At 35.4% G+C, this 26,106-nt stretch overlaps 1 long non-coding RNA gene across 3 annotated transcripts in view; it reads right to left on the bottom strand.

Moving 5' to 3' along the window:
* Positions 1-810: 810 nt before the first annotated feature.
* The window catches only part of LOC143690138 (uncharacterized), a 143,263-nt gene continuing 117,967 nt past the window's right edge, over positions 811-26,106 (bottom strand). For all 3 annotated transcript variants that reach the window (XR_013179004.1, XR_013179005.1, XR_013179003.1), the window contains 2 exons: positions 2,348-2,404; positions 811-931 (listed from right to left, as the gene is read on the bottom strand). This is a non-coding gene — a long non-coding RNA (uncharacterized LOC143690138). The remainder of the gene's footprint in view (positions 932-2,347; positions 2,405-26,106) is intronic.

Below are 26,106 nucleotides of genomic sequence, written 5' to 3'. Positions count from 1 at the left end.
CAAAGAATTAAAAAATAATTATTGAACCACTGAATAATTAAAAACATTGGTACAATCTCTGTATTTATAAATAGTGTCATTAATACAATAAAAGAACCTAAAGGCTTTTGGCAAAATTCCATTTTTTTTAATTATCAATCATTACCAGGCAAAGACTATTAGAAAGTCTAAATTTGCTACAAAGGTAATTAATTACAATCCTCAGGATATATACATTTCATATACCTTTCCCAAATACCATATCTTTAATTTTATCCCAAATAAATGGCTTTTATCTACATTGTCCTATTCATCTCCTTTTCTAAATTAGCAGTACCTTTTAAAGGCTAACTATAGAGATCAGGAGCATTTTTCAATAGTAATAATTAGGTTGCATTTAAAAATATCCATAGTCTATACCTAATATTAATTTTGAAATACTAGTGTTCTGTGGTTGCATCGTGAGGCAGTTAATAACTCCAGAACTAGCTTGAAGAAAAGTCATAAATCTTCATTTCTTGAGTAGCTCCTTTATAAGATCATCTGTAATGCAGGCACACAGCAATTTACATTTAGAAACCATAGGAGAAAATAACTTAGATAAAATTCCTATATTTAGATGACCATTTCAAAGTGTTTGCAGAAATAGGCTCAATCGTTTTTACTCTGAAGGATTGATGATATTGGATGAATGATAATATTGATTTGCAGAGTTCTGATTATAATTCTGCTTTCAAGGTGAAAGCTCCTTGATGGTAGAAAATTCTCTATTTTGAGCTAAGCAATACACACAAGGCAGAATACACTATATATAATTAATGAAACGTACCTGAAAATATTGTTGAACATAATCTTCAGAGGCAATTTCATATTTATGTGGGTTTTTGCCACTGTCAAGTTTGCTTATTCATTTTATTTCTTTTTGAAGCAAGGACTTAGCATGACATCTGTGCTGGTGATTTCCACATTTTAGGCCAGCAGCGACAAGAAAGCACAGATAATAGAGAATTATTTACTTCAAAATTCCTTTCTTACTTATTTCTATTTTTATTTTTTGAACATTGAGAGGAAATATAGTATAATGGTTGAAGGAAGATTCTAGAAATCAACCCCTTAGGTTCAAATGCCAGCTTGGCCACATAGTGTTTGACCTTCAACAAGTTTTTTCAAACCTCTCTGTGCTTTGGCTTCCTCAGTTGTAAAGTAGGGACAATAATTTACTGCCTCAAGGATAGTTTTTAAAAAATGAATTAATGCATGAGAATAGTGCCAGGTACAAAGTAAACACTCAATACGCATGAGAAGTCTCTGTCAATATGGCCTTTCTGTATACGGTTTTGGATTATTCTGAACACTGCCTGAATCTTCGTGGTTTGATTATGGCAGTTTTAGTGCTTGGTACTAGATAATCAATATTAGATTCAACTTACAAATATCAATAAATAAGCACACAAAAATAAAATTGAAGAAAACATATTGGTAAAATTTTGCTTAATAGCTGACACAGCAGTGGACTTCTCATGGGTATAATTGCACCACTATAATACATTTAGAGAATAAAACTATTTAAGGTTGTTGAATTGAAATTTCCTGTATTTCCAATTACAATTTGCTTCATCTTTGACAGTTGTCACATTCCATGTGTTATGTATCATTAGGCCATTATCAAGGCTGCAGATAGGAAGCAAAACACTCAATTTATTTTCTCTCAAAAGGGCCATAACAAAATAAATATTTGCCATTTTGCAGACTAATACATGTTTCTTGCTAAAATTCAGGAGGCCAGGAGGGAGTAACAACCTCTGACCGTACAATCTAAGTAATTAGAAATAGAGAGTAGGAAAAAAAATAGCATGAATTTAAAAAATAATCTTTAGCACAAACTTACACAAATTTGGTAGTAGATTGTTTTTCCTCCTTTTGTGACTTTAGGAATTACCCTCATCAACTGTTTTTTGAAAACTTACAGTGGTCCAGGAAATGTGCTAACCAATTTAAATGAATTATCATGTTTAATCCTCAGTATAACAATATGATATGGCACCATTGTTATCTTCACTGAATAAATGAAGCACCTAAAACCAAGGAGGCTAAGCAAGGTGGCCTAGATTACCCAGCAAACAAGTGGGAAAGATTAAAGCCTAGATCGTTTGTCTCTAGAGTCCATGTTCTTTAACTTTGTGTTATATTGCTTCTTCATGAATTCATAAACAATGTTCAAACCCCAATTTTCTTCAATCTAAAGTTACTTTTATTATGATATTTCAAAAATTAACAGTATTTATTTGAATGCAGAGTATTCAGTTTCTTCAGATTATGGAATTTGAAGATAGACTACTTAAATTCAAATCTCAGCCTTTCTACCTACCATCTTTATGATCTTAGGCCAGGTTATTTGAAGTCTCTGGGACTTTAATTTGCTCAGCTGAAAAAAAAAAAGAAAAAAGGGATCAATAACGTTGCCTTATACATTTATTGTAAACAGTAAATAAGTAAATACATAGAAAACATTTGAAACAATGCCTGGATAAAAACAAAAATGTTCATTTAATATTGGCTATTATTATTATGATTATTAGCCAAAAGAAAAAGCTTAGGCTCTGTTTCAGTTTACTAAAGCTGCCAGAATGCAATTTACAATAAATGGATGGCCTTTAAAATGGAAATTTATTAGCTTACAAATATACACTTCTAAGTTTGTGAAAATGCCCAAATTAAGGCATAAGCAAGATGATACCTTCTCTGAAGAAAGACCGCTGGCATCTGGGACACTGTCACATGGGAAGGCACATAGCTGACCTCTGCCGGTCCCTCTCTCTTAGGTGTAGCTTCTCTCTCATCTCCTCAAGGGGTTTTTTTCTTTAAATTCTCTACAAATTTCTCTAGGTGTTTCCCTTTGAGATCTCTGGGATTTTTCTGTCTTTTATGCTCAGAAAGAACTCCAGGAAGGATTAAGATCCATCTTAAATTGGGTAGGTCATCTCAATTGAAGCAATCTAACCAAAAGGTCCTACCCACAAGGGACATAACCTGGATTACTGAAGGATTTATAAAGAGGAGAAACTGGAAGTTATGGTCATAAAAGGTCACAGGGAGAAGCTGGAGGTCAATGGGAACCCATGGGAGAAAGAGGAGAACATTGCTGCATGACTTAATGCAGAAAACAAACCAAGGATTGCTGGCCAGCCAAAATATTATCTCTAAAACCAAGAGACAAAAAATTCTTGTTTGCCTTATATATCTTTACATATTTACATTTATATCTTTATATATACATTTATGATGTATCTTTCCCATTCTTTCACTTTTAATCTGTCTGTATCATCATATTTGAAGTACGTTTCTTATAGACATCATATAGTTGGGTCATCTTTTTTAATCCCCTCTGCCAATCTCTGTTAATGGTGTATTTACAATTTTTATTTTATATAATTAATCTAATGTTAGAGACTGTCTTCTATTTTATTTTTTGAGTTTTGTTTGTTCTCTCCATTTTTCATTTGTTTTCCCTCACTCCTGAGGCTTACTTTAACTTTTTTAAGATTCCATTTTCCTTTCTCTATAGTATTTTTATGCATATAACATTATGCAATGTTATATAACATTTTTAATGGTTTCTCTACTTATTCACAAATACTGATAATTTTTCTCCCTTTATGTCCTTTTACCCTTTCTCTTTATAAAATAATTGTTCTAAAGATTTCCTCACACATCTGACAGTGTGATAAGTTTTGCTTCACCTGTCAAACATTTAAAGAAGAAAAGGTTTACATATTGCATTTACCCATATTTTTTACTTAACACGTTCTTTCTTCTTTCTTAATGTTTCAAGGTTCTTTGTTTTATTATTTACATATTCTTTAAACCATTCTCTTTAACCATTCTTTTGAGGTAGGTCTGCTGTCAATAAATATTCTTTTTTTCTATCTGAGAATGTCTTTATTTCCCCTTCATTTCTAGAGGATAGTTTTGCTAGGTATAATATTCTAGGTTGAATGATTTGCCAAACCACAACCCACACTGTTTCTGTTAACCCTACAGAACACCTAGGATGATATCTGAGGTTATACAAAAAGTTTCACACATTAAGTTTACTCTCCAGAAATATATAACCTCTAAATGGTTCCTAGGCCAGATAAATCCTGAAACCCAGAGGGGCCAGCCTCTTCAAGGACATCAACTAGTTCCATCCTCCTATCCAATATTGTTGATACTCCTTTCCAACATGAAAAAAGTCAGAATGGGTATAGCCTAAATACCACTAAAGGTTGGGAGAAGAATCAAAAGAAAAGGAAGAGTAATGACAGAGAAGATGGGATTTAACAAATGAGTACGACTTCTGAATCATTATATTCATATTATATAATATAGTCAGTTTATAATATTTATAAAAATATTATAATTTTTAGTCTCTAGTGTCTTGGAGCTTCTAGAAGGAAAAACCTGAAATTGTTGGAACTGTAATCCATACCAAACTTTGAAATATTTTCTGTAACTGCTTGCTACAATGTATTTTGAAATTTATTTCTTTTTTGTATATATATTTCACAATAAAAATGTTTAAAAAAAGATTCTAAAGGTACAGCTATCTTCTTTCAGCACCTAAAAAAATACTGTACCACTTCCTTCTGGCCTCCGTTGTTTCTAATATAATTCTAATTATTTTTCTCCTAAGGGCAAGGTATTGTTTTTCTCTATTTTCAAGATTTTTTTCTTTGTTTTTAGTTTTCAGAAGTTTAATTATGATGTGCTAGCATGGCTAACAGAGGTAGTTTAAAGATGATAAGTAGGTAGATAGGGAGAGAGATATAATGTGCATATCACAGGTTAATATATATGCATATATATTTCCTTATTCTTTCAGCTGAGAGGACCTCAAAGCAATGACACCACAGAAGCAACAAGAGGCCTTGCACCCAGATCTTGGTTTCTAATATCATTGTCCAGTGAAAGAAACTAGGGCACCTTGGAGGAATGGTTACTCTAGAGCTGGGGCAGGGAATATACAAGATAAGTCTACAGCATCTTTAATTGCCATAAATCAAGGAAGAGCTAAAATAAACAAACCAATAAAAAACAAAGAAAACAAAGAAAAAAATAATAATTCAGATAAGTCAAAGGAGCACAGGAGCCTCAGAGCCCAAAGGCCAAAGCTGAGCAGCAAAATATAAAAAGTTGTGTACAATTCTAACACAAGATATAAACTAAACACCCATAAATCAATACTGATTTAAATAAATAACTTATTTATCTGAATAATAAATGGGAAATAGATGAATTCAATGCAGAAGAATTCCAAGTAATTTATGTGGAGACTCCACTCTCAAGGAGGTAGGGCATGGCTTATGTCTCTTAAGTGTAGGCTGTGCGTAATATTTCATTTCCAAAGAGTACAGATGGGGAAAGGGGAAGAAAAAAGTAACTTCCAGGTGGAGAAAGAGCCAGGTAAGCAAAGTTAATACCAACAGTGATAGGAAATATTGGTAGAGTGTACCCTTGATATACTGCGATGAGAATGACATTTGTCTCTATGTTCTTACTCCCCAAAACCCATGACCCCAGTCTCAATATGAGTAAAACATCAGACAAATTCCATTTGAGAGATATTCTACAAAATGCCTGACTAGTACTCTGCAAAGCCGTCAGGTCATCACAAACAAGGAAAATCTGAGAAAGCCTCACTGCAAAGAGGAGTCCTAAGGGGTTCTGAAAACTAAATGCACCACAGTATCCTGGATGGAATTCTGGGACATGAGAAGGGCATTAGGTAAAAACTAAGGAAATCTAGATAAAGTATGGACTTTAGCAATAATAAATCAGTATTGCTTCATTAGCTGTGACAAATGTACCATTTTAATTTAATATGTTAATAATAGGGGTAAAAAGGTGTGAGGTTTATGTGAACTTTCTATACTATCTTTACAAAATTTCTAGAAATCTGAACCTATTCTAAAATTAAAATTTTATTTAAAAAGTTAACCATATTTTTTCTACTACAGCTACCTATTTTAAAATGCATAATTCATTTCTCTTTCCAAATTGTTACCAATTTTAAGCTTGGGGAATTAGTCAATAGAACGCCATCTTTAACAAATAGGGAAATCAGCTGTGCAGATTTTTCAAAAATCATAAAATCAGATTATCTGTGGAGATGGTAGAAACTTCTGCAATGTTTCCGGAGCTTATTTATAGATAACCTGAGAAGCAAAAGAAATCCAGAACCCTCTTGGCCCTGAATTTTTGTTGGTCATTATAGTTGAAGGACATTATGAAAGTTAGCCAAGATAGTGTGCAGGTTTCTTGCCTACTGAATTCTTCTGCGACAGAGGTCTCCTGAATGAGAACTTTCATTTATCATATAACAACCGTATTTGACATCTCACAACCTGTTGAAAGTCAACCTGTTTAGAATGGAAAGGGATTTTTTAAAGTATTTCTTTGTATCTTTTTATATCATCTCCCTAAGCTATTCCATAGCAGGATAAATATATAAATATTGTTTTAAAAAGGATAATAGCTAGGAAAAATGGGCCTATTATTGAGTTATTAATTTCACCCTCAAAAAAAAGATTGTTTGCAATTACAGAGATCTCTCCAGCATTGTTTTGTAAGTTGATTCCTTCTTTTGTTGACCTGCATATAGCAGTGGTGTTAAATTATTCAGACCTGGCTTAATGTGTACTCTATTCAGTAATACAGTTATGTCACCTTTGTCAAGTTACATCATCTCTCTAAGTCTCAGTTTTCTTCTCTACAAAAGGGGAGAAGTAAAACTTAACTCATAGGGTTTTTGTGGGGCATAAATATGACGATGTGTGCAATGCTATTTTCACAGTTTCAGTTGTATAATTATTGTTTTGAGTATATAATTGCTGTCCTGAAATAGGAGAGGTAGGATAAGATTATTTCTAAATGATATATTCAAATAAGAGATATTTCAAGAAAATAAAAACAAAGAGATGATTCCATTTTTATCTCACCCATTCCCTATAAGAATAGGAATACATATTTCACAAAGATTAAGCACTCCTAAATTTTTTCAGAATAAACAGTTTCTTACACTCTAAACACTTGCATATACTGATACAATAATAATTTGATTGACATTTTACCATAACCTAAATATGGGCAATACTTTTAAACACATGTGCAATTTATTAATCTCAATAGCATCTATTTACACTTTTAAAACAGTAATATTCTTATATCTAAGACTTAATATTCCCTCAGTTTAGAGAAAAGTTTGATGCACACATGGATTTTTTGCATGTACTTCTTGCAATAATTCCAAGATATTTTTGAATCTATGCCCTTCTGCTCAGGAAACACTGACTTAAACCATATCTTCTGAAGAGTTAAAAAATCTAAAAATCCCTCCTATGACTGTATTGTCATGATACAATACCCACTATTTAAGCGAAAAAGACTTGAGAAACGGCTTTAGTTTCCCACTGCCATTGTGCACATACACTGACACTAAAAATTCAACCTGGCTGCCATCCTGCTTATATCTTCATAAACAAAAGAACACTAGAAAAAGTCTGATGTTTAGCTTTTGCAAGCTTCTGCATTATAAGAAAAACCAAGGAAAGTCGAAGTAGCAGAGAATTCTGTATTATATCATGTACTGTCACAAGAAAGACAGAATATAAAACAGTAAAACACTGCAGCTCTAGTCACTGTTAGAGGCAGATTAGGATTAGTGACAGATACTGATGGTTATAGCTGTCTCTGCTATGTCCGGCCTTGTAAAACAGGACATTTATAAGTGCTCCATATTGCCTGTCAATTCTCCTCGAGAGCCCACAGACTATAAATTCAGGGCCCAGTGCTGCTCAGGGGCTCATGAGGCTCAGATAGGGACTAGTATCTGTAAATACACTGCCCAATCAGCCAGTGACTACTTAGTATACACAGGGATATAAATGGTGCTTGCATTTGAATATCTTACAGTTTTACTGGGCCTATAAAACGATAAGAAAATACAATCAAAAATAGAATTACATTTTGACTATCATTTAACTATCTCTTCTGTACTTTCTGCCTACCCCATCCAAAAAAAAAAAGATTCTGGAAATGGAAATGAATGACTAGGTTTGGTATTTGAGAAGAGAAGCTACATTCACCCTTGAATAGGAATGGTCAATAAAGGTGGAGAGAGTGGATCATTAGTCAAAAAAAGCATAGGAGCTGAGAGTCAATGTCTGGGAGACCTTAAAAGCCCACAGTAGTGGGGCGGGCCACGGTGGCTCAGCAGGCAGTGTTCTCGCCTGCCATGTGGAAGATGCGGGTTCGATTCTTGGTACCTACCCATGCCAAAAAAGAGTCCCGTAGCCTTTCCTTTTACTTGACCCTCTTTCTTCCCTTCAAAGGAGATCTGGAGATTCAATTCTGTTGAGAAATGATCTAGAGAAGTTAAGCTACCAACTGTGATGGTTAATTGTATGCACTAGCTCAGTTATGGCGTCCAGTTGTTTGGTCAAGCACTGTCCTTGTTGTCTATTAATAGATAAGATTAGCATCAACAATCAATTACTTTAAGTGAGGAGATTAGCCTGGATAATGTTGTTGGGTCTCATTCAATCAATTGTGGAGGTCTTTGTGGCCAGAACTAAGGGTTTCAGGGATCAGAAGGAATCTGTCTAAAGGCTGTACCCTTCAGTCCTTCCGGCGTCTCCAGCCTAAGGAATTCAAACTGGAGGCTTCAATGTCACTCTTACTGGAATTCCCAGGTTCCAGCCTGCCCTGCAGAATTCAGATTTGGCAGCTGCCACAATCCTGTGAGCTAATACCTTACAAAAAATATCTCTTAGCATAAATATATATATATATTCTCTAGAGTATAAATGTATGAGTATGCATGTGTGTTTGTGTGTGTGTGTGTGTGTGTGTGTGTGTATACAGATAGCTGTTTCTCTTTCTCTGGAAAACTATCACAGATAAACCAACCATTAACTTAGGATGGGGCGGACTGTGCAGAATCTCTAATGGGACTGGAATGTCAGTTTAGGAGTAGGTCTTGCGAGCAGGATGTGAGTGGAGCAATCACAGGTGCACACGTGGATTAAGCCTTGTCATGTAGAATGTGGCCAACTCATTGTGTGGGCACGTCCTTTTGCCTTTAACATGGAGTTCCAGGAGATCCTTGTGGCCTATGCCCAGAATTCCATCATCTGTCCAAGGTAAAGGAGGCCAGGATTTGAAGAAGAATCACTTTAATAAAAATAACAATGATACTTTCTTGTTGGATTTTTCAAATGATCTGTCATGTCCTGGCATCCTTTTCTGGGGCAGGCATTCGGTGAGAGACCCATCAATCACTTGGCAACAAAAGGGACTTGGCAGGTGTGAGATACCACAGAAATGACTTTCCTTTTTCAGCCGAAGTAGGGAAAATGAAGTTACAGATTAGCTGCTGTGCTATTAACTTGTATTTTGAATATGACCCTAGGCAGGTGTGCTGGTTTGAATCTGTGCTGCACCCCAGAAAAGCCATGTCCTTTAATCCTCATTCAATATTGCTGGATGGGAGTTTTCTGATTATCCATGAAGATATGGCCCACCCAATTGTGGGCTGTAACTTTTGATTAGGTGGTTTCCATGGAAATGTGTCTCCACGCATTCAAAGTGGTTGCTTACTGGAGCCCTTTAAGAGGGAGCCATTTTTTGGAAAAAGACAGAGATCCAGGAGAGCCATGAGAGCCCACACAGACCGAGACCTTTGGAGATGAAGAAGCAAAATGCCCCCAGCAGAGCTTTATGAAACAAGAAACCAGGAGAGAAAGCTAGCAGACTTTGCCATGTGCCCTTCTAATAGAGAAAGAAACCCTGAATGTTATCAGCCTTCTTGAACCAAGGTATCTTTCCCAGGATGCCTTAGATTGGACATTTCTATAGCTTTGCTTTAATGTGGACATTTTCACGGCCTTAGAATACGTAAACTTGCAACTTAATAAATTCTCCTTTTTAAAAAACCATTCTGTTTCTGGCATATTGCATTACAGCAGCTCACAAACTAGAACAGCAAGTGATCTGAGAAATCCCAGCGCTTCAGAAAAAAAATGTTGTGAGAGAGAAAAGAAGATAAGAAATCAGAGTTAAATATGAGTTGAAGTCTGAAAAGATACCAGTGGAGAAAGAAGGAAGGGAGAAGGGAAACTTGGATGGCACCAATGATTCCCAAATCATTTTCCTGGCATCTATGCCTTACCTATTGGACATTTCTTCCCAGCTACACCACAGGGTATATCACACCAGACTTTGTTTAGTTCCATCAAAGTGCCAAACACACCCTATTTGAATTATAACTGAATGTAACCAACCATGTTCTAAGACATTGTTTATCCTGAGTCTTACTGAACTTGGATTTCCCAGTGTCCAGAACCATGTTTAGTTTTTTGAAAATTCTCAATATTATTTGTGGATTAAACAAAATAATGAATTACTGAAAGTATGGTCCGAAAAAACCTGTTTTCCTATTTCTCAGACATATTTTTAAACCAATTTAACATCAAAATTTGTTTTTACTCATGAAGTTTCTAAGCAGAAACATTCTGTATTCTAGGGCGTTAGAATTGAAAAACGCAAATATCTCATTCTCCAATTGCAGAGCCCACTCATACCTGCAGAAACTTGAATATTACAATGGATGGGTTTTTCAATTTGCATAATAAGATTGAAAAACTAGCAGTTCTTACTTCTGCCACTTTTCCTGAACTCTTTCAAGTAAAAGATATTTTGCAAAAAAAATAATTTTTTATTTACTATAACTTACAGTAGGTTTGGAAATCTGATTTATCAGAAGCTTATAAAATTCATTTTAAAAATACAAAAACAGTAATTTTCCACTTCTTTTGTAACCTATTTCTCTATGTACATTTTTCAACTGCAAAAACATTAAATGAGCTGTTTTTTCCAAATATTAGTTATATGTGAACTCACTTCTTGGTTGCTGATGACTATTCTATTCTGTGTATAGTGAATGTTAGTTTGCAGTGAAATGCCCCATCTGATTACTACATGGCCACAAGTTATGCATACCTGTGTTTCAATTTCTCCACAATGACATGTCTTGTATTGTTTTTTATTTCCCTTGGCTATATATCTTAATCATTTCTTCTGCCCAAGAAGAAGGCATAGTATCTTAAGGTTTCCTATTATCCTACCTCTTGAGAAAAGTTTATTAAGAATGTGAAGTACTCAATACTCTTAAGCCTCATTAATGATATCATGATATTTTCCTATAATTCAATTTCACTGGTAAAGTGTTAAGAGCTGAATAATTCAAAATTTGATGATCCACAGATGGTGATTCAGTCTACCAAGCCTAAAATCATAAGCAAAGCAAACAATTGCAGAATAAGCAGTCTATGAATTTCCCTATATTTTGTCTATTTTTATGGAATTCATATAGGGAAATGAAATCCTTGGAAAAATCATGGTCATGTACCATTACAGATAGAACCTGTAAAGACAATAAATATGTTTTGATAATAGCATATTTGTGAATACTCCTGAATTTCTCCCTTTCTGGAATTGTCAAATATTCTTGTTTATCATTCAATCAAAATCCAAAAACTGCTCACCTTCTTGATGTCACCCAAGCAGTACCAAGGACTGCTTTTTAACACCTCAAAGAGACAAGGAGCAGATCAGTTACAAGTACATAACAGGGGATATGTAAAGAGATGCTAATTGTTATGTAAAGCATCTACCTTGTTCCTGACAAAGTGAGGTCCTAAGCAGTTGTGGAATATAGCACAAACCATTTAAAGATTGTTTACCATAGGATTTCATTTCACCAGATAACAAGATAAAAAACATAGTAGCCTTTGTCATTGCAATTTAAAGTGCACGTGTTCTTATACTCATAATTCATCCCAAAGCCCATTGCTCGAAACTGGAATTAAGGAAAAAAAGCCCAGGACTTAAATGAAAAAAGCAAAGTATACAGGATATTATTATCAGCTATAACTACTGGTTCAGACTTTTCTCATGCAAAACACTGGATGATACTAAACTATCTACAAGTTAGGGACCAATTTCAAAATATCATCAAACATTACCCAACTCTATTCAGTCAAACCAAATGTTAAACACTAAGTGATACATAGTAAGAAATAAGATACTACTTTACAGCAAAATTTTTTTAAATGCATAAAATTGAACATTGCATTTTACCAGTTCACATTTTTTGTAGTCATCAACTAGTCTTTCGTAGAAAAAAAAAAAAAAAATTTTTGTAAAAAGAAAAATTATAAACCAAAAAGGATATCAAACAGTCTTAGAAAGAACAATGACACGTTCAGTAAATATAATTGCATTTTGTGGTTTTTCTGAAGGGAAATATTTGCAGAAAGAGTGACACCAGCTAACTTGGTGTCAGAGTACTGCATAATGCAGGACTTGTCATAAATTACATAGTTAATATTTTTTTAATTCATGGATTTTTAATAAGATTGTAACTTTCAGACAACATTTGAAATAAATTTCATTTTTTCCTGTCAGACATAATTGATCACTTTCTAGAACATTTATAGTTAACAAAAATTTTTATGACAAGCAGTTCAGTGAAATAGAGATGACGTAGATTTGGAAGCAAAATGAAAAGACCAAATTTGAAATAATAATAACATCCCTCAGGTCAGGAATTTTCCGTCAGCTAATGAATAACTGGGCTAAAGGACCCCAAAGCAAAACTTATTCCTTAAACAGCATCCTTTATAGCTGATAAGAGATTTCATATTGACATTTTCTGTGGTTTCCTACTAGTCTCTGTTTAAAGCTATGGTTCCTATTGATCCACCTCCCTATGTTCCCTTTTAGATATTCTTCTCAAGAAATATGCTTTCATAGATTAGTAAATGTGTGCACAAAAAGAAAAACATGACCTCAGGAAAATATCATGGGTCAACAACAATGGGTTTTACACAAGATGGCTGTTATTCTCTGGAAACTGAAGATTAGCAGGGGAGAGGGTGGGAAGAGATGCAATAAGTCTGCCTTTCTAGGCCAGTGGAAAAAGTATGTTTCATAAATGAATGGCATTTTTACACCTTCCTGTACTATTTCTTAAAATGGATTTGGTGTTAACTGAATGTGAGGATTTGGGCACCATGCCAGCTGTTCTCATGATCATATTTTCATAAATTGTAATTAGTTGCAAAGAGTTACAAACAAGCTTTCCAGAATATTTGAAAAATAACTGTTATAGAGGCTAAATTATTAACCCCAGAATCCTGAGGCTACCAAATCTTTCTAAAGTTTGGAGTTAAAAAATCAAAGTAAAAGGAAGTATTTAGGTTACTCTAGTACAGAGTCTCATTTTCAGAAGGGCAAACTGAGCTGCAGAGTGACTAACTGATTTGCTTAAGGTCTGATAGGCAAAAATACTACACAAAGAAGTGCATGGAGTCAGTCAGTGGAATTTGTGCCTGTTTATTATTGTTAAAAGCCCAAAACATTTCCTAAGGCTCAAGGATAGGATTAGGTGGGAATGTAATTTCCAGTTAGCCAAGCCTTAGTCTTTGTGTCCAGAAGCAAAGATAAGGAGCAATGTAAAAGGATTAGAGAGGTCCAATAATAGCCCCATAGAGGAGAGGAGGACAGATTCATAGATTTTAAGCTGGTTAGGAATATCCATTTTTTGTAGACTAGTGTTTCATAAAACACATCCCATCAAAATAGTTCTTGAGGTACCTAAAATAAACACATAATGCATATGTTAATAAATAATAAATGTTAATAAATAAAAATATGTTAATAAATGCATACACGCATAAACCTACATACATAGATATTAAATTTTTTAAACCCAGACTTAAATTTAAGTTTAAAAATTCTCCATATCATAATAATCCCCTAGGAGATTTCCACTGAGAATTAATTAAAGCCTCTAATTTAATTGTTTCTGCAGTTCCTAAAGGCTTTGTGAAGCCTAACCCCTATTCACACTCACTTTAACCTTGTTATACTTAGTGTTTCCCTAAATTAGGCTGACCTGGTAACTCTTTTTGCTATGCCTGTCAACATTCAGTAGAAATAGTGTCCCAAAGAATATGTCTTAAGTATTCTCCCATAAAGTAATCTGTGCTGAATAAGGAGATAAAATATGAACTAATGCATCAATATCATACATTCTGCTTCTTTCTTTCATATTAGCTCTTCTCAGCAAGGAATCCTCTTCCTGAGAAATCCCAAATTCATATGCTTCTTTGCTTATTCAGAAAGAAAACTCTCATAGCTTTCGCTCATTTCTATACAGCCTGGGAGGCAGTGCAATGTGGTAATTAGTGTGCCTGAAGAGAAAAAACAACTTGGCTGGCTGAGAAGCCTGGATTTGCCTCCTCCTAGGCAAGTTACTAAAATTTTTAAGCCTTACTTCACCAACATAAAGTTTAAAATGAATGGGGCTGAGGTAAGTAGGAACTCTGTATTTTCTGCATGATTTTTCTGTAAATCTACAACTTCTCTAATAAAGAAAAAAAATTTTTAATGGGTGGAGTATAATTTTAAGAGATGGTCTCATAGAATATACAGTTTAAATAACAGTGCCTTTATCAGTCTGAAAGTATTATGTACTGAGAAAAGTCATGTTTTAATTCTGATGCAATAATGTAGGGTGGAAACCTTTATATTAGATTATCCCCAGGGAGATATGGCAGACCCAACTGGGAATGTGACCTTTTGATTAAATGGAGATGTGACTCCACACATTCTAGGTGGGTCTTGATTAGTTTATTGAAATCCTTCAAAAAAGGAAACATTTTGGAGAAGGTTCAGAACTGACAGGAAGAACTGATGCAGACTTTGGAGAAAAGAGTGACAGAACACACATACACACACACACACACACAACCAGAGACCTTTGGAGATGCAGAAGGAAACTCCGGCCCCCCTCCCCCGGGAAGCCTTATGAAATGAGAAGCCAGGAGAGAAAGCTAGTAGATATCCCCATGTGCCTTCCCAGCTGACAGAGGTGTTCCGGATGGCATCAGCCTTTCATAGGTGAAGGTAACCTTTTGCTGATGCCTTAATTTGGACATTTTCATGGCCTTAGAACTGTAAACTTGCAATTTATTAAGTTCCCTTTGGAACAGCTATTCTATTTCTGGTATATTGCTTTCCAGCCACTTAACAAACTAACGCAACATAATTCACAGGAAAAAATTATTGTGAAGATCAAATAAATATTGAAGGCAACATTATTAGCACAATACCTACACAAGATACTCTTAAATATTTCTATTCACAAACATAGTACAAAACATAGGCAATTTTTCCATTTTCATTAAAACAATTTATTATCTGTTTTGATCCCTATTCCTAACCTGCCAGAATAACAGGGCATTTGGCTTCATTGATATTCCTGGTTTAGTTGTCATGATTTTGCCACAGTCCCAGATTTTGACCCAAATGCAAATCCTTGAAAGAATTTGAGTGGCTAAAGGCATTTGGTCCTTAGTTGCCTTTCATGCAGGGTGCTTCTGAAATGTGCCTCACTCTGGTCCCCCATTCTCCTTCAGCCTGAACAATTCTACTGTTTTTCCCCTGGTATACACAGGGCTTTGGAATGATGATTTCCATGCCACATGTGGTAGTTAGATTCGTTGTCAACTTGGCCAGGTGAAGGCACCTAGTTCTGTTGCTGTGGACATGAGCCAATGATATGTGAACCTCATCTGTTGTTGATTACATCTGCAGTTGGCTAGGAGGCATGCCTGCTGCAATGAATGATGTTTGGTTTAATTGACTGGTGCTTAAAAGAGAGATCTCAACATAGCATAGCCCAAGCAGCTCAGCATACCTCATCTCAGCACTCGCAGCTCAGCCCAGGCCTTTGGAGATGCAGAAAGAAATCACCCTGGGGAAAGTTGTTGGAACCCAGAGGCCTGGAGAGAAGGCCAGCAGAGATCACCCTGTGCCTTCCTGCATAAGAAAGAACCTCAGTTGAAAGCTGCCTTTCCTCTGAAGAACTGATAAAATAAATCCCCTTTTATTAAAAGCCAAACCATCTCTGGTGTGTTGCATTCTGGCAGCTAGCAAACTAGAACACCATATATGGGATTTGGGAATCTCATCTGGCCTGACATAATACACAGTTATCTCTCTCAGCAGTTTCCACTTCCAAGGTGACATGATTGAGAAATAGCATACAATGATCAATAATTTCAGAAATCCCAAATGTGCCTCAATCTGTCTTTGTCTTTTTCGCTCTCTCCTTCTTGTCAGCCAGCAGGAAATCCTTAGCTAATTAATCTGTTGGAGGTTGATGTCTATCTTTTCATATTCCTGCCAAAATAATTAGACCATATCCAACAATTCCTTTAAGCTCTTGAAAACAACAAAACAGAGACACTAATAGACAAATTTTATTTTCAACACTGCCACTGCCATAATTTATATAATTATTTTGGGAATGTGATGACATAATAAATCAGAAATTTCTTGGAGTTGCATTTCAATTCTAGGGACTAATTCTATCCCGGTCTCTAGCATCTGTCAGAGCTATTTAAGTTTTACTGCTTACTTCTTTTTCCTAACTGCTTGTCTTAGTTTGCCAGGGCTTCTCTGACAAGGAACTATGGATTACTTGGTTTAAACAACAGGACTTTACTTTCTCACAATTTTGAAGGCTAGAAGTCTAAAATTCAGGTGTTGGCAGGATCATGCTTTCTCTGAAGCCTGTTGAGTTTAATCCACAGCGCGGTCTCTACCTCCATCAATGGCCATCTCTGTCTGTCTCCTACCCGTGTCTTTCCCCTGCTTATGAGGACTCTGGTCATATTGGATCAAGGCCCATCCTGATTTAGTCTGGCCTAATCTTAACGAATAAGATCTTTGCGGATCCTATTTACAAATACTCTTATTCATGGGATCAGAGTTTAAGATTTGAACATGTCTTTGCAGCAGATATGATTCAATCCATAACACAGCTTAATTCCAACCTGGCTCTGATCTTTTCAACTCTGGAAATGTCCTCCTCCCCAAACTTAGATTTCTTGTTCTGTTCTCATTGTTTGTCTCTTAGTGGGGCTTACTGATCAGTATTGACAGAAGAGTTCCCTGGAGCTAAAAATGACTGAAGCTATCTCACAATTGAATCCCTAGAAGAAATAAAATTCAGGCATAGCCTTATTCATGTGCGTAAACTATCTTTTGTCACATGAGTAACATATTCATAGATGTGGGGGATTAGGCCATGGATATATTATTCTGCTTACCACAAGTTGTTTCACAAACTTTTGTGACTTTTATATTTGCAGCAAAAGAACTAGTCTCTTAATAAATATTACATCATGACTAGGATAGAACTTTCTAGGATAGCTTTAGATGCCCATGAATTTAATTTGAAAGGGGGCATCTTATTCTTATAGTCTAATAAAATTAGATTATACATGACTAATTGTAAACTATGTTTATGTTAGTGGCATGTAACACTATTCTGTTTATTTATAGAAAAACATTTAGTATTTTTGTCATGGTTTGTCTTGAATTACATGAGTTTTGAATTATGCAAGAACTTTGGGAAGGCATATTTTACATAAAATATGACTGCATAACACTATTAAAACTTTTTATTATCAAGATTATAGCTGAAGAAATTACAGAAAACATAAAGGACATATAAAATATTTTCCAAAACTACAATAGACATTTTGCATTTAAACAGCTCAAAATATTTATTAATGAATTGAAGTGGAGGGAAAGACAGTCACAAAACTGTTTAGGAAATATGTGGAAAAGAGGAAAGCAGAGATTGATATTATAAAAGCTTTCATAGGATACAGTTAGGAAACATTAACACATTAATATCTAGGCATGTTGGGAAGGTATGTATAAGACAACAAAGAACAGAAAATTAAAACCGTCATTCCATTTAGTGGCGGAATTAAAACATATGTTCTCATATTGAGCAAGTTTATTGAACCTCGAAAATTATGATGAAATATGTTTTTAAAAAAAGAGAGTCAGAGACTTTGATATCTTAAACATGTTGCATCATTTCTGTCCAAAAATATTCTAGACTTATTCTCAGTGATGCTTATAAATGCCAAGGTGCTTTACTATATACAGCACAGTTATCATATTCTGGATTTTTAGATGTTGTAAATGAAGTGTGTAAGGCGGTAAACAGCAAGAGGATAAACTATCATTGTTGCCTCTGAGGTGTGGTTGATAATGCCTTATTTAAGCATGTAGAGTATTGTGATTTATAAAATATGTGCGGAATCATCTCTTTTTTCCACAACTGAGACATCAAGGGAAAGAAAAGTCTTAGGTAAAAAAGGGAGACAGAATGTGGTAGTTTGGAGTTGTTATGTACCCCAGAAAGGACCATGTTTTTTAATCCATTCCTGTGGGGGCAGATCTGTTGTGGGTGGGACCTTTCAGTTCATTTGAAATCAGACCTCGCCCATTCGAGGTGAGTCTTTAATCCCTTTACTGGGGTCCTTTATGAGAATGAGAGAGAGAGAATGCCCCAGGAGAAGTAAGAAGGACCCAAAGGAACTGAGATCCGCTGAAGCCAGAACCCAGGGGAGAAGGACAAGCAGACCTTGTCCATGTGACAGAGGAACGGCAAATGCCAGCAGCCTTCCATGAAAGAAGGTATCTTCCTCTTGATGTCTTAATTTGGACATTTTCATGACCTTACAGCTGTAAATTTGTAAACTAATAAATCCCCATTGAAAAAGTAAACCCATTTCTGGTATATTGCATTCGGGCAGCTTTAGCAAATTGACCCACAGGATTTAAAGTTTACAGAGGACATTTTTCTTTGCTTTCAATTCCGTATTAAACTTTGAATTCTTTGCTTTCAAATTCTAGTATTTGACAGAATGAAAGATGAAAGCTTAAGAAGGAAGTATTTTCTGCCCTGTTTTCTAAAATAATGCAAGTGTAAGAGCAGAAATTCCTTTAATATAATCAACCCAGTGAATAAAAAAGGAACAAAGACTAGAACATATCAGTATTATTGCATAGCATATTTTGTGGAAATAATTTACAGCAAGTAAAATTCATGGCAAACTTCTCAATTCATGCCAAGGAAATACCATACCTAAATTCCTCCAGTGTTATTCTTGAAACCATCTAAACACTTGAGCTATTATAAAATGCAGTTTAAAATTTTAATTAAGAGGCTCAATGTTTTCTCTCAAAGTCTCTGCTAGCAATCTATGTAAATCCTTAGAGACTGATTGAATTACTTGTTTTTGAAGAACAAGAATAAAGGAGATAGTGTGTAAATTAATTTGGTCCAATTAGAATCACTTGGGTTAAATCTATGAAGCATGCTATACTTAGCAGAGTAGATTACCTAGAAAATTTTGAAGCTGACAAAATTTCTGTTAGGAACTCCCTTTCTTCTGAGTCTGACTCAGATTTAGGACACGAGATATGTTCTATTTTTCTTTTTTCTTACATTCTTGCCAAAAAAGTCCATGTAAGCAATGATCATAGCTATAAAATGATTTAGCTTGTTGCGTTTACCATTGAATTTCCAAGGGCTACGATTGGGAAGTTAGAGAGGAGAAAGAGGAGGCAATAATTTCATGCAATTCTGTAATACATCAAAACATAGTAATTTAAAAACTCCAAGAGGATGATATTGAGAAATTCTACTTCCCCAACACCGCTTCCGGACCATTCCTAAAAGAACATGTTGTAACATGCTAACATTTTATTCCAGATCAATTCCATCTTAACATGAAGCAATGAAAGCAAATATTTCTAGAAGTAAAGGAAGAAGTGAATATCTAAGTCCATATTTCTATGTGTTTAGAAAGGTTATTTGGGGGCCACTGGGAATTAATCCAATAAAATCATTCAGTCTGGAGAGTATTTTATCTTGCTTAGACCAACTATGTATTTACATTCATTATACCTAAAGATTACACTCATTTCACTTCAGTAGCAACGAATGTGTTTCTACCAAGTTTCCCCAATATGAACATTAGAAACAAAGCTACAACTTTCATCAATATGGGTAATTTAATCCAAATGCAAGCTGTATTTTTCTCTTTATTTGTTGTTGTTTTCCAGAAAGAGCAGAGTTAGTTGAGTGCCCTGGTTTTGGGAAATACATTCTGAAATCATGTTAGTATATTTTAACTCTAGTTCTTTGGGAAAGGAGGCAAGGAAAATTATTTCTTTCCTTTTAGAAAAATTATTTTTATTTATGCTCAAAGGTATGATATGTATCAAAAATGAAATAATGTTAATATTCTTGCAAGAACTTAAAACATGATAAAGAGTTGTTCATCTTTAAAAACCTGCCTAAGGTGGTGTGATGGTGGCTCAATGGCAAAATTCTTGCCTGCCATGCCGGAGACCTGGGTTCGTTTCCCAGCACCTGCCCATGTAAAAAAAAAAAAGAAACTAACTATACCTTCTGAGTTCGCTGAATTTACATTTATTAGATTACTTTGTCTTTAACTTTGAAATGGGCTTCCTTATTGATGACTGGGCAAATGATTTATATTCATCTCTTTGCTTGTAGTATTGCTAATTTAAAATATTTCTGAGCTTTTTGGCACTATATTGAGACATAAATAATATACATTTCACATATCTTCATTCTATAAATTTATAAACAAAGAATTCTTAACGTAAAATAAAATAAGCCTCACCAAATCAGACTATGAGGAGCTATTCAGAATAAAATTCTATATACATATGTCTGCTTTAATAACTGCACATAAGGCTTTATTCTTAGTATAACATGGACTTTTCTTTGGTAGAGGATACTATAGGTTCTTATGATTGTCTCCAGATTATTAGATAGCAATTTGTAGTATTTTTTTCTAAATCTCTAAAATAGTATACTATAATATTGAATATACTAGGTGGTTGGGTTTTAAAATTCTGAATTCTGTCTTCTAGATTGGTGCATCTCAAACTTTCATATGCACATGAATTTCCTGGGGAATTTGGATTCTGATTCAATGGGTCTGAGTCAGTGGTTCTGGGGACTCTTATTTTCTAAAATCTCCCAGGTGATACTGATATTGCCGGCTCTTAGCCCATCCACTGAATAGTGAGATGCAGGACAAAATTCTGATCCTTTATAACATGGATCTGTCAGGGCTATTCATCGTAAACAATAGCAGAACTGGCTATATTAAGTAAAAACGCAATTTCCTGAATGAAACCGGGTAGTTCTGAGGGTCAAGCTCTGAAGCCAAACAGCTAAGAGCAAAACCTAATCACATCACGGAAATTCTGATCACATCATTCAGCAAGGAGGGTGGTCAAGGGTTGAATGCAAGAAGCTTCTCTTCTGCCATATCAAATCAACTGGACAATTCTTTTGTTTGACAGAAGATAAACACCTCCTTCATATGAGACCACCTCCTCACTTTGTTCACAGCTACATCTAAATTCACTTTGAATTAAACTGATTGCAGGATCCTAGAACATATGCCCATCCTTTGATACAGAAGAGTCTAAAAATTCAACTTTTCCAGATTCTATCATATCAAAGTGGACCACATAATATAGAAAATCTCCACCATGTAGGAAGCATGCTCTAATGTGTTGGGCAGCTACTTTAATGGAAGTAAGAAAAATGTTAAGGTCACAACTTATTAAATGGCTATGACAAATAACACACCATGGCAGCACATATAAAAACATTATGTCACTCTTCCATCTACCTCTTGATGTTGTTCTTAATAGTCTTGCCATTAGTGGACAGAAAAAAAAAAAAGGTTATTCAGAGAGACTGAATCCCAAAGTTGCAAAGTTAAGTTTCAAAATTAGAATTTAAATAAATTCTGTCTTATACAATTTTTATCCACAGCAATACAGCCACCTCTCTAATAGAAAGCTGTTCAATCAATATTTGTTTAAATAAATTAAAATGCTAATATCTTTTGATAAATAGAAGCTGAGTTTCAGGACCAAGCCAAAATTAGCTCATCTGCTTTTCTTCTAAAATTAATTAGACTATCTTGCCCAAGTTTCAGCAACCTGTTTTCATGACTGAATGTTATTTAGAGTTCGATTTTATTATAGAATCTTTTGTTGATATGGATCTGAAGCTAAGAAGTAAGACAGACTGGCTTTGAAGTGTCAGATATGTCTTAATTCTGAATCACTGAGTAAGACAGTCAGTCAGTTTTTAAAAATAATAATAAAGTAGAAAAATAGAGGGGGAGAAAAGGTCAGGAACACTTTTTTTTTTCTTCTCAAGTGTACTTGTTTCTGAAAATGGTTTCAATGAATCATTTCTAAGTTGAACAAGAAACAGATGTCAGTTAATTAGAGATTTGAATTTAATGACATGGTTGCATAGGTATGGCACACAAAACATCTGTGTTCTGGTACCTAACATTAATTTAATTTCTTTACAGGAGTCATTTACATTTTTCTTCATTTTCAATAAATTGTTTTTCACTGCACAAAATAACATTGTGCCGTGAAGTCATCATGTAAAGAGACCTCTGTGAAGCTGACTTCACAGCCTTCCCTTAATAAGTTCTGCATTCTCATAGTAACCAGATACAGGAATAACAAGCAGTGATAAAGTAAAGCAATTCTAAAGTATGTAGATATTACATTTTCTGCACCATGTAAGGAGATTTAGGCATTAAAGGGATTAATAGATTATATCATATAGAGCTGGAAAATGTCAATTTAAGATTTGAGGGTTTTCAGATTTCACTTTCACTCCTGCTTTGTAACATTATAATTGTGAAACATGTGATAGCAACCAGTCTTATGCTTAACATCTAGCAGTTTATTTGGATAAATAAATGCAGTTTTATTCTCCTTAAAAATCTAAATTAAAAATTCATATTCTTTGAATGTTTGCCACGTATCCTGATAAAGTACTTTAGATATATCATTTCACTTGGTCCTTTTACCAATCCCAAGAGGGGATTACGACTATCTGTCCCTAACACATGAGGGAACTGAGACACAGTGAGTTTACAGTAACTTGCCCAGTCACAAAATCAGCAAATGATGGAGCTGTATTAAAAAGAAAGATTTTCTCATCTGAAACTTTTGCTCTTCTCTAGGGACACTGCCCTTGAGAAATTTGCCCGGAACCCAGTCAGGGTTCAGTAAACGGAACAGTTCCTATCTACTTCTTTTTTTAGCTACGTAAGTCCATTAACTATAGAGGACCACCCAACTCCTCTCTCAGATTATCCCAGGGTCATTTCTGATTAATGTTTGAGAAACCCTTAGAAGTTGGCTCAAGGGTAGTATTTTCAAAGGAGCTGCTAAAATTCAAGGAACGAGTATAAAGTGCACACAGCAAGGCCTACACCAAAGTTCCCCATATTTGGACTAAAATATCCTGCTCTGAGGAAGGGGCGATGGGAACTTGCTAGTAGCCTCTTGAATAGGTACTTCAAGAGTTAAACACCCTGCAGGGGCTAGTGGAATGCTAGAGAAAGTGGTTTTTTGCTTTAGCATGAAAACCATTTGCTATGAGGAGGAAAGTTGAAAACGCAGTCTTGGCCAATGTCCTGGTGATTGATTTCCTAGGGTAGTTCTTGAAATCTAACTACTCAGAAAGGAGGGAATTGCTAGTTGAAATGACTTCCTATTTGCAAACAAAAAAGAGAGGTTGTGCACAGAATACAGTGGAAGACCCAGTAGAGGGCAATAAGGTAAGGAGAAGCAGATAAATGGAGCTGGTCGGGGAGAAAATCGTGAGAACACAGGCCGAGGAACTGAGGGCAACGGCAGCACTCATGCATAAATAGAGAGTTAAGGTGACAATAAAGAAAGTGCAGAGGTAAAGAAAGGAATAGAAGGTTGCAGTGGCAAAAGTAGAACCAAAAATTGCTGGAGGTGGAGCAGGCTTTGAGATGGAAGTCTGGGGAACCTCCTTCCCTAGTGCCACAAGGACCCTCAGAGCATTTGATCTAAATTGTCATCTAGAAAAGAACTTGCAAGTTTTTCCATGTATGGAATTTCTATGTACCGGAAAAACCAACAAAGGCACAAACCTTCCAGAGCACAATTTTTCCACATAAATTAGTAAGGGGTTATGAGATTCCCACATTGGGACCTGTTTCTGGACTCTTTATCAATTGTCTATTGGCTTTGAATACCATATTTTTGAGAACTTACTCTTATAGGCATTACTGTGGACACAGGGTATAAAATGATGACTAAGACATGTTCCCTTTCACCTGGGCCTCATAATTTAATGAGGCACATAATAATGATAAAAAAGGATGTAAATAATGATAGAATTTCATAGAAGTTATGAAAGAAAATCAAGAGACATCACAGTGAGTAATTTGATAGGCACCCCAGAAGCTTTCAGGGATAATCAATAGGATTTCTTTTTTTTTCCAGTTGTATTATAGCTTATGGATTTTTATGTGTCTTATATGTTTCCATGTGTTTATAGTTTTCATTCTTTTTCATGGTCAAATCATCCCTTCTTAAGCAAAGTCCCCCACAAATTTGCTTTAGTTTTCTTTGGACATAATCCATCCATTGTTGAAAGCTCTCTTGCTTTTCAGAATAATAAATGGCCCAGGTTCATCTAATACTTTTCTTACAACACATCTGGAATGAGCAGTTCTCCATGAAACCTGGGAATTGATATTTAGAGATCAAAATTTGGATGTTTGGGGGCTTATTACTAAATGGTTATAATCAGTGTAGAGAGCTGGTAAATACATATATTTGTTCTAAAAAATCAAAATTTTATGCCATTATTTCCTATTTAAATTTAATATTATACTGTTTGGGGTTAATTTCTTTCTTTTGTTTCTTATCTTTTTCTAGTAGGCTAGAAACCTTGGTTCTTAGAGATGTTGATGTGCTTGCTGTGCTGGTTTGAAAAAGTATTATGTACCCCAGAAAAGCCATGTCTTAATCCTGATTCAGTCTTGTGGCACAACTGTTTCTTTTAATCTTATTTTAATACCATAGGACAGAAACATTTGATTACATCATCGCTGCGATGTGACATGCCCAATTGTGGGTGCAATGTTTTGATTAGATGGAGATGTGAATCTGGCCATTCCAGGTGGGGCTTGATTAGTTCACTGAAATCTTTTAAAAGAGGAAACACTTTGGAGAGAGCAGAGCCAACAGAGAGAGCAGATGTAGATGCCTGGAGAACCGTTGCTTCAGAGAAGAGAGACATGGATGTCTGGAGAGGCTTGGAGCCCAACGGACATCATCATGAGATGTTAAGCAAGCCAGAACCTGGAGAGAGCCAAGGGAAGCCAAGAGATAGATGAAAGCCAGCACCTGTGAAACAAAGTGAAGAACCCCCACAGGAACAGAGGCTGAAAGCAACGGAGCCCAGTAGCAAGGGACCAGCAAACGCCAGCCACATGACTGCCCAGATGACAGAGGTGTTCCAGACCCATCAGCCCTTCATGAGCCAAGATATCTTTCTCTAGGTAACTTAGTTAGGATGTTTTCTCAGTATTAGAACTGTAAACTTGTAACTTATTAAATTCCTTTTATAAAGGCCATTCCAGCAGCTTACAAACTAACACAATTGTTTTACTGTAAATATTCCTTTATTAGATTCAACATAGTCAAATCAATATTATTATCAACAATAAGACACTTGAGAGGATGGTTTAAGATATTTTACTGCATTCTTCCCCTACTCATAATATAAAGGAATAAGGTGAAAATTCTGTGTATGGACAACTCCCAGGGAAGATGGCAGAGTAGGGAGCTCCTGGACTCACTCCTCCTCAAGAAACAGCTAGTGGACAGCCAGACACTGTCGGAAACAACTCTTCTGGGGCTGCAGAAGCCAGGGGAGCTCTGTACAGCCTCCAGGGAAAATCAGAATGAAGAGGTGGAGAAACTGCCGTAAATAATTGTGAGTAACTTGCTCCAGCAGCTACTGCACCCATTCCCCATTCTCAAGGTGGGCTAGTCCCTGAATGACAGACAGAGGGACACGGAAACTCTCCTACCCAAGAATAGCGATGGCTTGGGGGCGGGGATGGAGATGCTGGAGACATGGCTGAGTACTAATCATGACTTTTTTTTCAGATTTTATACAGTATAAATTTCAGATTATACAATCAATATCTCACAGTATCATCACTTAGTTGTACACTCATCATCACACTCACTTTCAGACTATGTTCATTACTCCAAAAAGAAAATTATCAGATAGAC

Source organism: Tamandua tetradactyla, chromosome 7, assembly GCF_023851605.1.
Source record: "Tamandua tetradactyla isolate mTamTet1 chromosome 7, mTamTet1.pri, whole genome shotgun sequence".
Classification (NCBI taxonomy): domain Eukaryota; kingdom Metazoa; phylum Chordata; class Mammalia; order Pilosa; family Myrmecophagidae; genus Tamandua; species Tamandua tetradactyla.
The sequence above is the reverse complement of the archived record's forward strand: the minus strand, read 5'-3'. Positions and strand labels throughout refer to the sequence as shown.